The sequence below is a fragment of the Lethenteron reissneri genome, chromosome 19 (genome assembly GCF_015708825.2).
Source record: "Lethenteron reissneri isolate LAM-NWPU_2019-01 chromosome 19, ASM1570882v1, whole genome shotgun sequence".
NCBI lineage: Eukaryota > Metazoa > Chordata > Hyperoartia > Petromyzontiformes > Petromyzontidae > Lethenteron > Lethenteron reissneri.
The window spans coordinates 4,161,071-4,181,887 of record NC_083797.1 but is presented as its reverse complement, the minus strand read 5'-3'; the positions used below and the strand labels follow the sequence as shown (position 1 = coordinate 4,181,887).

Here is a 20,817-nt window from a genome sequence, read left to right as displayed (position 1 = left end):
AATATGAATTCCTGCAGTCACGAAAGTTTTAAGTCAAAATGTAACCGTTTCTAATTTTACATTTCATGAGCGGGTGGAAAAATACAAATCTAAAAAAAAATTCTATGAAATCCGGTGCGCAGTCACACACTCTTTGGGAGCAGGGGCACAACGTTCTGCTCGCAAATGGTTTGTGGTTTGATTACAGATGCACATCTCGACTCGACACACTCGTCAGCAAATATTGTGGCCGAAGGGAGGGGGGGGGGAATATATATAATCGGCGACGTTACAGGCAGTGGCCCTTCATCGTAGCGCATAAACTGAGAGATGCAGTGGACAATAAGATTGGAGACGGCGCTTGACGACCACGTACTTTAAACTTCTTTCGCACCGTGTGTAGCCAACCGTGCTAATCGAGCATGCTAATTGGAACATCTTTACGATCATCGTGACCACCATCCCCCTAGGAAGGAGGGAGAGATAACCGGACAATCAATGCATACACCCGTTCAACTTGAGTTGGTAAAGCGTCAACGAGTGATTTTGTTCGCCTTGTATAAAAGACTGCTCACGAGCACCACCCCCGGCCGCCTTTGTCTCCCGAGTGGCGATGTTTTTACGCACCGCACCAGGTACTCATTTGAGGCCGAGTAGACCTAGGGGAGGCCCAGAACCGATTCAGATCATCGTCATTGGTGTCGACCGTGAGCGGGAATCCAACCCGGGTCGCCGGGTTCATAGCGCAGTGCACCACTGACGGCTGCGACACCGCTCCCCAAAGACAAAGATCCCCCATATAGCCTTAACCGACTGTTGGGGCAAGTGCTGTTAGCGAGCACTTATGAAGGCCGGAACGGCACACGAGGGGGTGGGTGGCCAGCACCATGCCAGGCCGCCTTTGTCTCCCGAGTGGCGATGTTTTTACACACCGCACCACGTTCTCATTTGAGGCCGAGTCAACCTAGGGGAGGCCCAGGACCGGTTCACATCATAGCCGTGAGCAGCCTACGGGACCCGTTTGGCCCACGATGGTCACCCATCCCGGCTTAGCCGTTCTTAGCTTCTCAGATTAGCCTCAGTACGCCCCAACAATGAAAAAAGGCAAGACGCAATTTAGACATTGCAGACATGGTTTTTTGTTGTTGTTGTTGCACCCTATCATTGTCTTTTTGATTTCCATATTTTACTATTTTTTTCTGCAAAACAGTTGCGGTTCATAATCAAGCACAACTGCCGAGGCTTAAGAAATTTTTTTTTACACTATCAGAATGTGTACACACTTGCTGGGAACGGATCATCAATCATCGGTACAAATTTAGAATTAGCAGACGTGTCTGAAGCCAGACGGCTACTTTTAGAGCACATCCAGTGAGCCAAGTCAACATGGTGGAATTAATAAAAAAAAGCCTGACGATTTCCAGACTAAATGTGGCAATGCACCAGATCTGTCGTCATAAATATCACGCGTCACCGTACAGTGGCATCAGTTTAACGCAACTCTGCTGTATTCATTGTATGGCTTTAGCTTAGAAAAAAAACCATATAAGCCAGTCGAGAAAATAGACATCTCATCCATGCCCATCTCTCATTGGCCACTCCACATTTGGCTAGACACCAGAGCTCACCACTTCAATCGACATCTCTCCAGGGCCTGCTCTGCTGCTTCCATTTGACATTTTTTCTTTTCTGGTTACATATTAATTACAGGTCACCTTCTATCTGTTTAATGCTTCTGTAACTTTGTTGTTATTGTACTGGGTGGTTCAGATGTCTTGTGACCCTACATTAAATTCTCTAAAACGTAACATTTTAAAGTTAAGCTTATTTAAGACAGAAATTAATATGCAAATGACAAAAACATATTCGCAATCGAACAAGGACGGTTACCGCATCGCGCGCTTTCAGGTGCGCTTCTGCGGCCGTCTGGAACGCTCTTCCTTCCGATACTAGAACGCCACTGGGAGCGATGCACTTTTAAATCTAAATGGGAAAACTCAATTCTTTAGAACTGCTTTTCGTGTTAAGTTTATTGTCCTTACCCCGCACCTCCGATTAGCTCGGTCGACTACGTACGGCGCGAAAGAAGCTCTACATGCAGCCAGCTATGGCTGCAGGGTTTGGTGGTACATGTTGTTAATGTCGTTTATTGTGAAAATTCGGTCACAGTTCCTGTGATCACTGTTACATTGCTTTTATGTCTTTATTTTGGTGATTTCGAAAAAAAGTTAGTTTGTTGTAGTACGGACTTAGACTGATGGCCTTAATCTAAGTTGTCTTGTGATTGTTGTTGTTTGACTTGCATCCCACTGGGATTTTTGCACACAGCGTTGGTGCACGGTGCTTTTTTTGCAATATTTTGCTGTCTTTTCCTGGATTTTCTGTTTGCACTTAGTCACATAGTCACTTTAAGATGTTTTCTTGTTCATGCTTTAGTTTTTTGTTCGTTGCGGTTGCACCCGATTCAAGAGCCGAATAGCTCACAGGGCCATACCAAATAAATGAAATACTGAAATGAAATGAAACATAAAAATGGCCCGGCACGAATTCCCTTACGAACGCTGAGCACTGTGGCATAATGGCACCCGTGTGTTCTCACCACGTGGCACGGGGGGGGAGAGGTTGCCCGAGGTCAAGCCAACGACCTGCCAAAGCAACGTAAACGCTGCTGGGAATTAGTAAATCAAACAAATAATAATAATCACCTCGGACCCGTCCCGCCCCGAGCGATGCAGGCATGTGCCAATGCGGTTGTGTGTCAGCAACATCGGCAATTGGAGGTTTCCCGTTTGCTTTAGCTCGACAGCACGTGCGCTCTGCAACACTCAGCCGCCGTTGGGGTTTGTCGAGTGTGCAGGCGGTGCAACTGCGCGGCTCTCTTCCCCCTCCAACCCAGCTTAAATATACGCTCCAAGCCTGGGGTGTTTCATTCAGACGCTGTCTTTCCGACAGACCTGTTCTTCACCTGAGGACGGCTGCTTGCGTTGTGGCCGAAACGTCGTGAGAATTATTTTAATTATGTTTTATTTTTATTATTGTATTATTTCCCTTCTACGTGACTTTACCGAAAGAACCAAGAAGATGAATCCCTGCAGTCACGAAAGGTTTAAATCGAAATTTATGCGCGCCGGTGGATGGTTAGGGGGGCTCACGGGCCAGAGGGGTGCATGCACCAGGTCATGAAGAGAGAGAGGTGGGTCTGGAGTGACGACAGAAGGTTCCAGTCCATGTTGTTGTTGCACAAGCGTCCAATGTGAACCGGTTGCCACGTCAGACGCTCTGAGCAAAGCGACGGCTTCCTTAGTCGACGAACCGACCGATCGTGAACTCGCCCCGAGAGACACCATTCAGCATCGCAGAGGTCTCATCAAAGGGGTAAAGTGAAGCTGTGAGTGGGGGATGCAGCTTGTATCGATGTTGAATGTGACCAATACAAAGCGGAGTCTCATTGGCTGCGGAAGCCTTCGAACCACGGGCACAGGTCACAGCAGCGATCGATCAAACCGAAATAGTCAAAGTTTAAACAACTGGTAAAGTGACGTATAAAGAGAAAATAATAAATTAAATACTAGCATACGACGTTTCGATTGCAACACAAGCAATCATCATCAGGTATAAATGAAATAGAAACACAAATCTAGTATACTTAGAAATGTAATGTAATACAACAGGGAGTCGGATAACATAACAGTCAACACCCTACCTGGTTGATTACGTTCTTCCTGAGAATGAAAGAGCCAAAGAGTAATTCCTGCAGTCACGAAAGCTCCAAATTAAGTTTAAACAACTGTTCTAGATTTTAAGCTTTCGTGACTGCAATGATTCATACTTCTTGGTTTTTTTCGGTAAAGTCACGTAGGTAAAACAATCAATAAAATCAAATAAATGAAAACAAATAAATTAAATCACGACGTTTCGGAGGCAACACAAGCTTCCTTCATCAGGTATTTCGCTGTGCCTTTTTTACACCTGATGAAGGAAGCTTGTGTTGCCCCTGAAACGTCGTGATTTAATTTAGTTGTTTTCATTTATTTTATTTTATTGATTGTTTTACCTACGTGACTTTACCGAAAAAACCCAAAGAGAATGTTTAAACAACTGGTAGGTGACTTTACGTGCAATTTTCTGCTTCTTATTCTTCTGGAATTTGCAAGCTTATTTATGTTAATTTGGTCTTCGTGCATTCGCACTGATGGTGTGATTCCCCCCCCCCCCCGTACTTCCACGTTCGATCATATGCGCTTCTGTGGCCGTCTGGAACGCTCTTCCGATATTAAGAAGCCACCGAGAGCCACGGACTTTTAAATCACGATTTGGAAACGCACTTCTTTAAGAACCGCTTCTTGCGTTCAGTTTGGTTGTCCTTCCCACGCACCTCCGATGACCACGGTCTGCTACTTACGGTGTTCAAGCTACGTACAAACCTAAAAAGAAACAACAACAAACACCTCCACAAATGCCCGAGACGACGAATCGCCGCGCATGAAACTCCGCGTTGAGTTCCCCGCACGTGGTGCTGATTTTGGCAGCAGTGGGAACAACGTCGGCAATGGAGGCAGCGAAACTCGCGGCTTTCTGAATGCCCCTTTCGACCAACACTATACTCACCAGGAGCAATGCGGTATATTGCAATGGGCAAATACATCCAGCAGCGATTGCGCGGCTCTGGTCGGGGGACAAAAACAACTGCTGGGTCGGTGAGAGTGTGCCGCCACCTGGCGTGGCTTGCCTGGGGGTGTCCACGCGTCGATTGTGTTTGCCCGGTTCTCGAACGCGAAGCGGAACGTCTCAAGACATCATCTGTCTGCCGCTTAAAGTGACTACTGTTACACGGAGTGCGCGACTCCGTGGCGAGATGTTTAACACAACAAAATAATATATATAACTACTTCGTCTGGTATACAGGAGGTCGTGGGTTCGATCCCGACCCTGACGATGATGCCTGCTGCTGCTGCTGTATATTTGGTCTCTCTCGTCGTGGTCGCGTGGACTTTGATTTCTCTCTCCGGGTTTTCGGGCTGTCTCAGCCGGTGTGATCCGTTTCAAAGAGAATGCATATGGGGCCGTCCATAAATGACGTTACGCGATTTTGGACGATTTTTGACCCCCCCGCCCCATCGTCACACGGCGTCACAAAAAGTCAGACTCCCCCTCAAATCTGACGTCCCAAAGCTCTGCCCCCCCCCCTCCAAATAAAACTTGCTTCAAATCGCTTTAAACTATTGTCATTGAAGTGCCTATTTAATGTGGCGCTGCACTCTGATGTTGTAGGAGAAAACATTTATTAAAAAGTCTATTTAATTAAGTAGAACGTGTTGTCTATATTTATTTAAAGTTGCGCATTTTGATGTGACGTCACATTCCTCACACCCCCCCCCCCCTCGTCACACATCGTCACAAATGTCTGACCCCCCCTCCCCAGGTGCGTGACGTCATTTATGGACGGCCCCTATATTACCAGAGCATGTTGGTTTTTGTTGTGGCTAATGCAGTAACATGCCTCCTTAAAAAATCTTTCTGTTTGGTGTTTTAACATCGTAACACCTCTTTAATTGCCAGAAAGGATAACACCAATTTTAACACTGCTAAGAAAGGTCCCATAATGGGTTTAGAGTATTTGGCTGGTAAACATTTCTACGTGATAAGCCACTTCGTTGAGCTATCATTTGTGGCCAGGTCGCTTCTGAAAAGTAGCTATCTAGCTTAGTGGGCCTTACCTGCTAAAATAAAAGATAGTTTTAGTTAAGTGTGGACTCACGCCCTGCTACAGACTGGCAGACGAGCAGACCTAATGCATCGTTATACTGGTTGGAACCTCCTGGTTACACCAGCCCACAGGGATTATTGTGTCCGTCCGTCGTGCAGGGAGGGGCTGGGTGGGGAGGGAGGGGCTGGGTGGGGAGGGGCTGGGTGGTGAGGGTGGGGAGGGGCTGGGTGGGTGGGGATGGGTGGGGAGGGGCTGGTCACCCCGTGGTGCCCTTATAAAACTCAACGTTTAACCTACTCACGCCGGCTTGTGCCCACCCTCACAGTCGGCCATATTTGCGGAATACACCACGCCGCCGTTGACCCTGGCCATTGACCGAGCAACCCAACGTTCCTACCAGCTCCCTCCGCAGGAATGTGTTCCCGCAGGGGTTTACCAAACTCCGCTCGATTTAAATGCAAGATTGAGATCTCGGTGTTCGTGTTTGCGCGTGCGTGCGTGCGCGCGTGCACACGTGATCCGGGTGGTGGGGACCGCCGTTGATTGCTTAGTGCGTCACGTGGGATGTGGTCAACGTGGTTAACAATCATCGGGCTGGTGCAGCGTGGAACGGAGTTAATTTGTTCAGTATTTGAAGGGGAAAGAGTAAATTGCTAAACGTGGGCAGTTTGGGGGGGTAAACTTTGCATTAACGCAGGGGTCGGCAACCAAAATAACAAGAAGAGCCATTTCTTTCCAATTCGGTACAAAATTCAGTATTTCAAGAGCCGCAATGCATCTGAGTACATACGTACTCATCGTCAAGAAGCAGCCCGTAAAGAGCCGCATGCGGCTCCGGAGCCGTAGGTTGCCGACCCCTGCATTAACGGTTTCAACCTTTATTAGAAAACAGTCAAAATTACTTTCGCTCAAATTACGCGTCTTATATCAATTATTGCAATACAATTATTGATGAAGTGTAAACATTTAACCCTGGTATTCCGCAGGATTTTTTTTTAATATGGTGGAAGTTTTATTTCATCTCTTTAAATGTTTTCTTGTACCCCTATGCTCCAACGTTTATGCTCTTCGCATATATTAAACCTGCACTGACAACCACGGTAAAACACTTTATAGTAAGACCACCCCCCCTATAGCTTATACGATATGGTGAGGCATTCATCCAGCAGTGGATATAGAAGGGGCTATAAATGATTATTATGATTGACTTTTGATTTAAGTACCTAAACGTTGAGGAACAATACTACAAACTATATACACGTACTTTTACTTCTAAATTACTTCGTTTTATTACCCGTTTGCATGGTGCACACTTTTAAAATAAACAGTAATGATTTCATGAAAACGTATTGCAATGTTAACATCACAGCTGCAAACATCATACGCACACACACACACAACACACTCAACAAATCTCATTCATTGACGTTGTTGATTTGGGCCCAAGATTGAGATTACTTTATTTTAGTTTTGTACTCCACCCCACCGCCGCCCTGTAAGCTTTTACAACTGGCCCTGATGCCCGGTCCCACGAGACCCCCAGAGGAAGGAGCGAGGGTTCTTTAATTGAGGTGACCGCGAGCAAAGGGTCACAATTCCAATGGAGTCCATACTCGCAAACAGCACTTGCCCCAACAGTATGTTAAAGGCTATACGGGGGATCTTTGTCTTGTGGCTGTGTAAACAAGAATGTGCATCCCCCCCTCCATTTTAGTGGAAGTTAACATTTATATTGCCTTCCATATCTTAAATCTATTTATACACTGGGGGTTCTTTAACTGTTTATGATAATGCACTTTTTTTCCATATAGCGTCAATGTGGTTTGATAAAATAAGTCGTGGGGAAACGGGGGTGGGGGGGGCCCAGGATCGGTTCAGAGGTCACTCACCACTGATGGGTCACAACGGTGGTGAGATGTTGACTCCCTCGCCTGGTATGCAGGGAGGTCGTGAGTTTGATACCGACCATGATTCCTCTATATTTGGAGTTTGCGTGTTCTCCCCGTGGTCTCACCGTGGCCGTGTGGATTTTTCTCCAGGTCCTCCGGTTTTTCCCTCCACATGTAGAACCAGGATGCGTTTAGAGTATTTGGCTGCTATAAATTCCCATATGATGAGCAACTTCATCATGGGACCTCCTTTGCCAGTACCAAAATCTAAGAATAGGTTTTCCCCTTTTTCTGGCAACAAAACAGGTGATGAGATGTTAAAACACCAAACTGAAACCTTTAACAAGGATTCATGTCTGCATTAACCACAATACTTTGATAATAAATGCATTTTCTTTACATCGTTTTGAGACGAGGCTCAAAAGAAAGCTGTCTTTGGTGTGGACCAATCAGTTTCAAAGACAATGCATCTATTATCAGAGTATGTTTTTTGTTTGCATTCTGACCACAAGCATCGTGGTTAACGCAGACATGATTCCTTGTAAAAGGTTTCAGTTTGGTGTTTAAACATCTCAGCACAACTGTTTTGTTGCCAGATAAAAGGGGAACACCTATTCTCATAAGCAACTTCGTTGAGCCATCATTTGTGGCCAGGTCGCTTCTGAAAAATAGCTATTTAGTTCAGTGGGCCTTACCTCGTAAAATGTATTTAAAAATACATTTTCGCCGTGGTCAGGATTTGAAGGCAGGTCGCTGGGCTCGGATCGCAGCTCTCTAACCACCCCCCTGGGATAGCGATTAAGCGTTGCCAATTCATTCACTTTCCTGCCAGCATTCCTGAGTCTGTATGGGGTCGAAGAATTTCACCCCCAACGCCCGCCGCCCACTGTCTTGCTCCCCCCCCTCTCTCTCTCCGGTGATTTGATGAATTGTAACGAATCATGTTCGCGATTCTATTCACTTTAACTGCAGATCAGTAAAAAAAAGAAAGAGCTTCATAGCTCATCGTATTTCTACAGGATAATTACAGATTCTGATTCTGAAGAATTATTTGCGTGTGTTTTACGTTGCAATGAATGTCAGTGGCTGCAGGGGGTGGCATGAACTCACTGCGTAGATTACATGAGGAACGCAACACGCTGACCAGGCGCTTTGATGCGTGTGTATTGTGAGCTTAATTTTATTTTGGTTTTAATCAATTAATCAATGCATTGTTCCAGCCCTAAATATTTTGACACAGTCTCTGAATTCCAACAATTATGCACGTGGGACATTGTCCCACAGGTTTGACGACAATCACACGTTCTCAAAGGGCTTGGCCTTAACATTCTAGAGGCAATTTCCACACATGCGGTAAGTACGGCCACTGTCAGATAGATGGCCATGTGGAGCAGTGCTCCAAGCTAACTGGAAAACAAGAAACAATTCGGCATAAAATACTTTTTTGGGTTCGATTGCGTAAATACAAATGCGTTGTTAAACCCCCACATCTATATTTACGCGATCTTACCAAAAAAACCCCTCTATTATGGATAATATTAGTCGCTAAAGCCTGAATGTCAAATTAACAATTGGGCACTTGGGCTAAGGCCACCAGGTTTCTAGCGGCCTCAACCGGGACACAAATGATCGTTGGAAGCCCCCTCTCAATGTCAGTCACGCCCCAGTGTATTGGTTTAGACATGTTTGTTTGTTGTAGTACAGAGTTAGACTGATGGCCTTAATTTAAGTTGTCTTGTGGTTGTTGTTGTTTGACTTGCATCCCACTGGGATTTTTGCACACAGCGTTGGTGTACGGTGTTTTTTCTGCAATATTTTGCTGTCTTTTCTTGGATTTTCTGTTTGCACTTAGTCACATAGTCACTTTAAGATGTTTTTTGTTCATGTTTTTGTTTTTTGTTTGTTGCGGTTGCACCCGATTCAAGAGCCGAATGGCTCACAGGGCTATAACAAATAACTCGCATAGCCACGCCTACAGGGTGAGCGACTTTGCTCTTCCTGCTGATGGCCCTTACCCACTGCCCCATAAGCCCTACCTACAACCTACGCCGACCCATCCATGCTCGATCTTCGCCCATACCATGAGTTGGGCGTCAGGTTAGGAAATGTTAAACCGGGGACAAAACGCCGAACGCAAGAACGCACAAACACGTTTTTCTCTAAAACCAAGACTGTCCTGGCCAGAGCGGGAAGTTTGGTGGCCACACATTTATGGGAAGCAACAATAAGTCAAGTTTTGTGTCTCAATGCACCAGACTGCGATTGACTGCTATCCTCTTCGCTTACAATGCAGAGGTCGCAACCGGGTACCCGATACCCGTACCCTACCCGATACTCGGCTACCCGTACCCGGCCGGGTATGGGTACAGGTACCCGTTTGCGACCCTGGTGCGGCCGGGTACGGGTACGGGTAGGACCGTGAGTCACTGGTGAGTCACCGTTTGTCACTCATTTCCCAACGTCTTGTCTCTTCTCACAATTCAAGTTCCTAGAATCAACCCACCCGCGCCTGCAACATGGCTTCATCCCAGAGGTTGCAATTGGGTACCCAATACCCGTAGCCTACCCGATACCCGGCTACCCGTACCCGGCCGGGTATCGGGTACGGGTACCCGTTTGCGACCCTGGTGCAGGCCGGGTATGGGTACGGGTAAGGAACCAAAACCTGTTTGCGACCTCTGTTACAATGGCAACGCCATTCATGGTTTTGTTGTCCTTCCCCCGGACCTCCGACTAGCACGGTTGGCTACGTACGGTGCGAAAGGAAGTTCAACATCCATACTGTGCATACATTTACCCAAGAAAGCCTGGCTGGATCTCAAGGGTATGTTCTACGGGAGTCCGGCATTTGGGATGTTTGGTTGATTTCTATACTATAATGTTTGGCTCCATGTGGAGGGAAAGCGAGAGATATCTGAAGCAATGACGTGGCCATCTCCTGGCCATATCACAGCCCCACGCCTACAGCACCTGGAAATCCCCCAGTGGGCATCCATTCGAGCATAACCACGCTTCGTTTTTCACATCTCACGGGACTGGGTGCATTTAAGGTGATTTGGCCGTGTGCTTGCGTGCTTTTGTAAACACCACAGCCCCAAAACAGAGGGCCAGCCTTCTGCTCAGCAGATGTCTCTAAACTCAACCACATGGCGGATTAAGACAAACACTGAAAATGCTGAACATCAGCCCTGGCAGACGTACAGTGTTTCCACATGCCCAAACCCCTATTTTTGCAATGGGTAAGTATTAAAGACGGCCGTTTAGTGGGGTTGAGAAAGGCAGTCTGCGTCCACCAGTAAACGTCAAACACTGCCAATAACATTTGAACCTGGTATTTATCTTGATTTGAAGCTTTCGTGACTGCAGGAATCCATACTCTTTGGTTTTTAACCGAAAGAACCAAAGAGTACAGGTATTTATCACTCGGCGCATTAACCATCACTGTTTCATTGCTTTCATTGCTTTATTTTGGTGATTTCGAAACGTTTTTTGGTTTGGCCATGTTTGTTTGTTGTAGTACGAAGTAAGACTGATGGCCTTAATCTAAGTTGTCTTGTGGTTGTTGTTGTTGTTTTTGACTTGCATCCCACTGGGATTTTTGCACACAGCGTTGGTGTACAGTGCTTTTTCTGGAATATTTTGCTGTCTTTTCTTGGATTTTCTGTTTGCACTTAGTCACATATTCACTTTAAGATGTTTTCTTGTTCATGTTATTGTTTTTTGTTTGTTGCGGTTGCACCCGATTCAAGAGCCGAATGGCTCACAGGGCTATACCTAATACATGAACTTGAACTTGAAACAGTACAGTGCTTGACGAGTAATTTGACTTTGGTTCTTTCGGTTAAGTCACGTCTAAAGATAAAATAATAAATTAAATAATAGCATATTACGACGTTTCGATTGCAACACAAGCAATCATCATCAGGCATAAAAGAAATAGCAACAAAAATCTAACTAGAAAACTATAGACAGACATACAAGCAGACAGACATCACAAGGACACACAGAGAGAGAACACATATCGGCACATGTGTTCTTAACCGAAAGAACCAAAAAATAATTCCTGCAGTCACGAAAGCTCCAAAATTAAGATTGAGTAATTTGACGAGTAATTTTTTTTGCAACTGCTATTTTCGTTGAAAGATGAAGTGACAGAAAGAAGACGTGGTGGACATGCAGTCCGGGCCGGCCCTACTTCCTCTGCGGGTGGAGATCGAAGGTTAAAGGTCAAGAGGAAGACAAATAGGGAAGTGTTGGTGGCATGACTTGGAGTAGTGAACCGGACTCAGCATGGGAAGCCATCGCGAGAGGAATTGGTCAATAAGTTGAGTGGCTGACGACGATGCTTGGGGTGGGTTTATTGCATCGCTGCCAACCCCAAGCGAACAACTTCACCGACCGCGTGTGTGGCTGCAGCTGCCCTTAATTTACTTCCCAAAGGTGATGTTCCCAACAATAACTACAAAAAACGCCTGGTTTGGGACCTACAAATGCTGTCAAGCGAATTACCGTAGTACATTTTGTGGGGGGACAAAATCCAGGAGACAGAATGGAGATTTCAAATATGTAACCCTTTTTTTGGAGAAAAAAATATATAAAATGACTCACCGGGGTCTCACCGCAAGACAATCAACACCAGGACATGACAAAGCAAGTCACGACTTAGGGGTGCATTGCATTGCTTTGTATCGCCCAGTAACAACCCAGCCCGCGACCGTGAGCCGACGAGAAATCGCGCTCTCCGTGCGGCTGTCGAGATTTCAATCGCGCTGGGCCCATCAACAAACTGAAATGTTAATTTCAAAGGCGGTCGTAAAATGGCCACAGGTGTTAAACGGCGCGGATGGCTATTCATTGATTTCATAGAAGGCTTCAGAGTGATGAGGGGGGCGGGGGTGTGAATTGGTGTGTACGGCCCCAACAGACACCACCTGGTAAGTGAGTGAGGCCATACCTGGGTGCAGATCGCTGCAGGGCGATGGGGAAGTGCGTATTTTGGAGAGCCTGTGATTTAGCAGAACGGGACTGTGGCCTAGCCTGGCATGTGACTGTGGAATGGGCGTCACGGTGGCTAGGAGATGTTAACTACCTCGCCTGGTATACAGGAGGTCGTGGGTTCGATCCCGACCCTGATGATGCCTGCTGTGTATTTGGAGTTTGTGTCTCTCTCTCTCTCTCTCATCATCATCACGGTGGCTAGGAGATGTTAACTACCTCGCCTGGTATACAGGAGTGCGTGGGTTCGATCCCGACCCTGATGATGCCTGCTGTGTATTTGGAGTTTGCGTGTCTCTCTCTCTCTCATCATCATCACGGTAGCTAGGAGATGTTAACTACCTCGCCTGGTATACAGGAGTGCGTGGATTCGATCCCGACCCTGATGATGCCTGCTGTGTATTTGGAGTTTGCGTGTCTCTCTCATCATCATCACGGTGGCTAGGAGATGTTAACTACCTCGCCTGGTATACAGGATGTCATAGGTTCGATCCCCACGCTGACGCTTGGTGTATATTTGGAGTTTACATACTCTCCCTCGCGCAGATTTTTCTCCGGGTCCTCCGGTTTTTCCCTCCACGTTTAGAATCAACATCACGCGTTTAGAGTATTTGGCGACTGCTGTACATTTCCGAGTGATAAGCCACTTCGTTGAGCTATGATTTGTGGCCAGGTCGCTTCTAAAAAAGAGCTATATAGTTCAGTGGACCTTACCTGTAAAAATAGAAAAAAACATAATATATACATGAAATATAAGGGCGAGTCCCTGTTAATTATTGCATCCAGCTCAGTTGTCAAAACACTGTTGGACGAGGGCCTGCCCAGGTTGTGTGGGATTTTGGAGGTTTATTTGAGCGTACTTCACAATGCCGGTTTTAGTGTGGATTGGTGAAGACGGGGTGCATATACGTGGGAGCATAGAAAGCATTGTATAGTAGAGGACAACAGTACATCTCTTGCTGCCCCTGCTGTCCAGAACGCAGTCCCAGATAGTCCCAGGTAGCTCAATCATGAACGGTCATGGACACTGGCAGATCCAAAAGACAATTTGTTACGTCAACTTAATTTTCTAGCAGATTTACTAAATGAACTGAACTTATTTAAATTTGCATTTATGAATTCTGGAGAATGCTTTATTTTCTTTTAGGTAGACTATGCCAATTACTAGAGGTTGTTCGCAGACGCACCTCACAAGTCAGGAAAATCACGAAAAAAATTGCACACGAACGACGCATTCACGCAAGCACCCGATGCTCCGTTTTGAAGCTTTAAAATGAAACATCTTTGAATGGTATTATGTTTTGAATTAGAAAATTGTATTTCTTCATTAAAAGCTTATATCATTTTACGTCTGGAAGACTTCATTGAAAACGACATTTCGTGTGAATTTTCTCTCGTCGTTAAGTAGATGGCCTTGCTGGGGGTTCGGTTCGATGCGGACTTTCACCTGCAGGGATCTGCGTCTCATTTCTGGCTGAGATCAGTCGGAGGCTACTTAGCGACACGCACTTTGCATCTTGAAAACTGTGCTGTTAACACTTAAAACAAATGTGACAACGCGCATACCCCGTAAGGTACGAGGATGTGTTTAGTCACACGTCTCTTCGCGAAACAGTTTAAACGCGTGGTGGCTAACAGAGCCCAAGAAGGGTTCATTGACTGCGTAATACGTACAGAGGTAACGTGCACACGTTTCTCATTGTATTACCGACGTTGCTGTCTGAGAAAGGTGAATTCGTCACTTTATGAATTGCAATTTGTTACGCACACGCATTGGTCTCCAATAGGACATTCGGAGGCGAGGGAGAATGAATTGGCAGACAGAAAAGTCTTCAGAGTCTGACAAAAACAAAGTTCCACACCGACGCCAAAGTACTGAAACGAGAGGAGAGGGCGAAGCTTTCGGATTGCTGCGAGCTGCTGCGACAGAGAAGCGATGGTCGTGGCCATTTCAGTGAACACGGGGAAATGAGCAGGCTAAAGAGAGATGAAAACAACTCAAAAACTCACGTTTTTCATTTCACTCGAGCCGTAGCATTAACAATTACCGCTGCACTGTGCCGGCGAGTTCGATTCAGACATGGTCGTAATAATAATAATGATGATTATAACTGAAGTCAAAAGTGTCCAGGCACACTGCCTAGAATCCACTTTACATCAGCCACATCAACTCTCAACATGTGAAGGGTGAAGAAAAAAATATCAACGGCGTTTTAATAAATACAGTGCTGAGTGTTAAAGGCAGCCTCATTTCCAAACGGATGAAACAAGAAAGGAAGGGCTTTCGTCGAGAAACCACTTCCCCCGTGCAAGGCGTGTTTTTTTTCCCATGCTGACATATATATTTTTTTGTTCTTCACAGGAAAGATTCGTCACATTCGCTGTTGGGTCATGCGTTTCATTTTCCCTACATTTCGAAAGGAACGTATTTCGAATGAGGCTAAGTATTCTTAACTGTCTGTTTTGGGGGGTGTAATAACTACATTTGGCATCTCTGTACCTCGTCTATTGCGCATTAATACCATTTGTTTGTTGAAAAATAATGAACTTTACGTGTACATTTAAAGATTGGAAAGTGAGTGAAGTGTTGGCACAGTGGTTAGCGCATTGCGCCATGAACCCCGCAAAGTCGTCTGCCTGTCTTCAATTCCTGGCTGCGGCCCGCGTTCGTGAAAATATCTGATCCGGTCGTCATGATCCTCCTGCCTTCATGAACCCCTAACGACCGGTGCGGTGAAGTATGGCTAAACGACCCCCGCGTGACCGATCCAGCGTGGCCAGGCCTTCGTCCAACAGTGGATTGAGAATGGACTGGAAGTTTTCGTAATTATGTAAGATTCCAAGTACGTTAATATGTTCAATCACAATACAAATGTTCTCTATTACTACTACATTACTCTTGTGCAGTGTAATGCAGAGTAAGTATAGTATGTATGTTGAACTTCTTTTGCTAATCGGAGGGGCAAATATATGAATTAAGTAATTGTTGAGTGTCTGGATCATGTTTTTAATATTACGAGACTCCAATAAAAATGTCACAAACTTCAGGAAACTAATGTAATGAATACTTTAAGAAGTGACTGTCAATTTCAGTGCAGTAACAGTTTATGCACGCCAGTTTGTGTAAATATGCCGCACATAACTTCCACACTTTTTAAACAAATGGTGCCCATATGCATTACACCGCAGTACAGTACTGATAAGTATTCGTAAATACATGGAGCCTCATGCAGCTAAGCAGGCTGGAGCCTGGATAGTTATTAGATACTACAAATGCCAGATTTCGAGGTTACATTGTGCGCAGCAGCCGGGCAGTGGAGTATAATCCAGAGTTGTATTATACTTCTATGCTCCTTCGCCTTAACCAATGAGCACTGACCAAACGCGGTCATATCACCCTCACGACCACCAACTACGGTATGGAGAAGCTCTCATCCAGCAGTGGATGCTGACAAGGGGCTGCATGTGGCACGGCACACGCAGTCACATCATGGAGCCACAATTGGAACGATCATCACAGCATGCCAGTTTTGAGCGTCGCAAAGTTTAGATTATTAAAATTTCGATTTAAAGCTTTCGTGACTGCAGGGATTTATCTTCTTGGTTCTTTCGGTAAAGTCACGTAGAAGGGAAGTAATGAAATAATAAAAATAAAACATAATAAAATAATTCTCAGACGCTGTCTCCCCGACAGACCTGGTCTTCACCTGAGGACGGCTGCTTGCGTTGTGGCCGAAACGTCGTGAGAATTATTTTATTATGTTTTATTTTATTATTTTATTACTTCCCTTCTACTTGACTTTACCAAAAGAACCAAGAAGGTTAGATTATTTAGTTTGGCTACAATACATTTCTACGAGATGATAAGCCACTTCGTTGAGCTATCATTTGTGGCCAGGTCGTTTCTGAAAATGGAAGCTAATAGCTCAGTGTGCTTTTCCTGGTAAAATAAAAAAAATCGTTTCGTTTTACTTGTGTTTATTTTTTAGTGATGTGCTTACCGATCCTACACTGTGCACTCCTATCGTACATTTTCTTGTTTGTTGTTGTAACGTTCTGACCCGCCCCGCCTGGACATCTGCGAACAAGAGCTTTACAGCTCATCGGATTCCTCCTGCAGTACGAACACATATTCTGACGAAAAGTTTTATAGAACACGAGCATGGTGCAATGCGTCCATTGCCCCTCAGCAGCAACACTGCCTTGGCTCGCCAACTGTGCCACTCAATCGAGAAATAGCAAAACGGTGCCACCTACCTCAGATCCCCGCTGTTGCTGTTTTCTTTAGCGACTGATGCTGTGGCAGAGCGCCCTGCGTGCTTTATCAGAACCGAGGCCCAGTCAGTGGCCGGGGTGGTTGTTTGATAAAAAAAAATGATTTCATTTTTTGTTGATGACGAATTCTAATTCTCCGTACGTGCCACCAGCAGCGTGGCAGTTCTCTGCCATGTTCATCAGCGTGATAAGTCACCCTCAAAACCCACTTCCTGCAACAGCGGTCCAAAAAAAAACAAGTGTGTAATGTGTTGCTCGTGTACAGAGATAAATGTTAATTTGCACGTTTCAGAATCCTTTCGGCGTGTGTACAATAACGTGTGTGAAAGTACTTCACTCTCGCTGTTAACATGTGGAGATTAAAACAAACAACTACAACATTCGTTTAAAATTAATTCAAGGGCAAAAATTCAGAATGGCAGTGCCACCCACGATGGGTCAACTGTATTTTTCTGTGGGTGAAGAATGTATGGGAATGTGAACATTACATGTGTTCACGTTTGGAATAAAACATATGAAACTGCTAAATATTCCTTCAAAGTGGTCTGTAAAATACATTATTTGTCTGCGCACACCGCAAAATGTTAAACATGTCGTAACACGAGACAATATTCTGTAGCAGTCACTAGTGGCCAGAGGAGGTCGCACGAGCCAATTACAAACAACATACTATGCCAAACAGTACACGTTCTTCTATGTACATATTGGGAGCTTTAGAATTGATATGACGGCTTTCAGTTGAAGCCCTTTGTCAACTTGTATTGCTCCACTGTCCCCCATAGTCTGGAACGCCTATTCCTCAAGCCATGCTCTTGACTAACTGCCCCTGTTCAAGTCCAGACTCATGGTCTTCCTTTATATCATGTGCTTATGACTGACTACCTCTCTCCACAAAATAAGTATGGGCTCCGCAGTGGTAAGATGTTAACTACTTCGCCTGGTATACAGGAGGTCGTGGGTTCGATCCTAACCCTGATGCCTTGATATTTGGAGTTTGCATTTCTCTCTCTCTCCGTGGTCGCGTGGATTTTTATCCGGGTCCACCAGTTTTTCCTCTCCACATTTAGAAACATGCGTTTATAGTATGTGGCTGCTTTCAATTTAAACATGATAAGCTACTTCGTTGAACTATCATTTGTGGCCAAGTCGCTGCTGCAAAAACAACTACATATCTCAATGGACCTTACCTGGTATAAGAAAGATAGTTTACAAAAAACATGTTTTCATAGTTTCATATTCCAAGTGTTTTTGTACAGAATTTTGAGATGTGATCACATTCAGACGTAGCATAAATCTACGTTGTATTGTATCGCTCTTGGCACTCCCAATTATCTTACAACTCTCAATGTAATGAGACATGTATTCGTCATTCTATCTACAACTCAAGAACCAACAGTGGTAGTAGTAGTCGTACGAGGATGCAACAATTGACACGCACACACACACACAAAACATCTGCAATTATTTCCTTTACCACGTTGACACGGTTATTTTGTACGACAGGGTGTCACCTAACCCCGGAGATCGGGCCAAACCATTTAACGCATCGAACCACACCACGACCTCGGCAGGAACTCCTACAACGCCACGTGCCGGTCGCGAACCCATCGATCTCGAGTGATTGCCGAAGAGTGCACAACAGCGAATGCTTTTGGACAAGGTGAAGAAGAGAGAGTGAGAGTGAGAGAGCGACTGGGGGATTGCACACCATTCATCATCCAGCCAGTGAGCAGAACGGACGGCGACTACGAACGCAGCTGCGGAAGCGAAGAGAGAATGCCAAAGGCGCAGGTCAAAACGGCGAGACCTGAACGTGACTGTATTCACTTAGCAGCAGAGAGAGAGAGATACTTTGTATTTGAGGTTCAATTAATTGCAGCCTTAAGTAAACACAAAAAACAGCGTTCAAAATGCTCATAAAACATGAAGAGAATGAAGATTTAATACGTACGCTTTCGCGACCAATATCATCTCTCCACAAATATGGCTGTCGCCTGATGAAGCTAGTTGTAATTATTGGCGAAACGTCGAACTCGGATTGTAAATGTTGTGGCTTGGCTCTCCAACACACCGGTGTGCTATACTAGTGACGAATTAGCACGTTCTGTTTACGTGACAAACCTTACTAATTCGCTGTGCCGGGTGGTGACGGGTTTAACGACACATTTATATATTTACGCGATCTCACCCAAAAAAACCTCTATTATAAAATATTTAATGTTGAACGGTAAACACGTGTAGTGTCTATACTAAACTCGTCTCGATTGAGAACTGATTTCTTTAAAACTTGTTTTGTGTCCAGTCTGTTGTACCTTCTCCGATCAGCAAGGTCGGCTACGTACGGTCGCGAAATAAGTTCAACATCCGTACATACATTAAATGACAGTAAGCCGACAACGAAGTCACCCTGAATGCGTCCGATCTCCTTGAGATCTCAGAAGCTCTGCCGCTTTAAGGCTGGCTAGCACTTGGATGGGAGACTGCCAGGGAATCGCAGACGTGCTCGGTTAGGGCTGCGAGGTTGACAGATGGGGGTACAGCAGTGAACTGTTTGAGTTATATCCTCGTATTGCAAGGGTTTTTTTTAAATCTCGGTATTCCGGTTTCATCCCACAAGCACAACACTCACTGATGGAATTGGGGGAAAAAATCCCAACACAGGACCCTCCTGAAAGTGCACTGAGACTCAACGAGGCTTTGCAGGGAAAACGCCTTAGTTATAAAAATAAATACATTTCAGCATCGATATGTTAAAAATGCCAGCCATACTTATAGTACTAGCTTCACAATGTTGAGTTGGTTTGATTCTTGTTTTAGTGTTCTGTCTTAAGAACTGGAACCGCATACGCCAAACACAATGCATGCTGACAAGAAGCTTGAAACATAGGGCCCAGAACACATGCTTAAAGAGGCCTTTAGTGATATCCATTCACAGGCACAGAGTAAACAATCTTGGAATAAACTCTCTAAAAGGATTGTAACATAAACCCCGTCCCGATTAATCGCACGAGTGCACAGTCAAATATTTAGTTGAATGTATTTTTTAAACACCTCCCACATGTGCAGACCTTTAAACCATTAAACGGCCCATTCGTGGTGTTGTATGTCTCGATTTAAAGCTTTCGTGACTGCAGGGATTCATCTTCTTGGTTCTTTCGGTAAAGTCACGTAGAAGGGAAGTAATAAAATAATAAAAATGAAACATAATAAAATAATATAAGAATAAAATAATATAATAATATAATAAAATTATTTTATTATGTTTTATTTTTATTATTTTATTACTTCCCTTCTACGTGACTTTACCAAAAGAACCTAGAAGACTGTATGTCTTATTGAAGAAAAGGTGAAGGCGCAGCCTTGCAATCGCTTGTTCACGCCACTGCTGGCAGAAGGGCCTCCACCAGAGGGAATTCAAAGAGAGCCTCTCTCTCTCGTGGGTATTTGGCCTACTCTTCCACGCTGGCCAGACGTCTTGGAAGTATCCCCACCACACGTTTCCTACCGATCACCTGTGGTTTGCCCATTGATATCGCTGGGTGACAGGAGGGTGCATTGAAGAAACGCGCCACGTTCTTGACCTTTACTGCAGCCTTGCAACCCTTTGATTCTCAGTCGTAAACGTGTTTATATAATGTTAATAAATACGTAGGTTTGATGAAACAAAGTAGTTGTATTCTTGTTTTTTTCGGTAAATCACGTAGATAGAAAATAAAATAAAAATAATAAAATATAAATTTAAGCAAAAAAGCCCACGACGTTATATATTTTATTTTATTATTTTATATCTACGTGACTTTACCGAAAGAACCAAGAAGATGAATTCCTGCAGTCACGAAAGTTTTAAGTGAAAAAGTAAGTTGTACTTACATGCTAGTGCTTCTAAAAAAAAACCTGGCCATGTCTCGCACCCCCAGAAAGGGCATCTCTCACCCCCAGGGGGTACAGCATGCAACCCCACGTGAAGAAGAA

At 44.9% G+C, this 20,817-nt stretch overlaps 1 protein-coding gene across 1 annotated transcript in view; it reads right to left on the bottom strand.

The window, feature by feature from the left end:
* Window positions 1-20,817, bottom strand: part of LOC133344183 (uncharacterized) — a 78,224-nt gene that overhangs the window by 56,899 nt on the left and 508 nt on the right. The gene's annotated exons all lie outside the window — the stretch shown is intronic.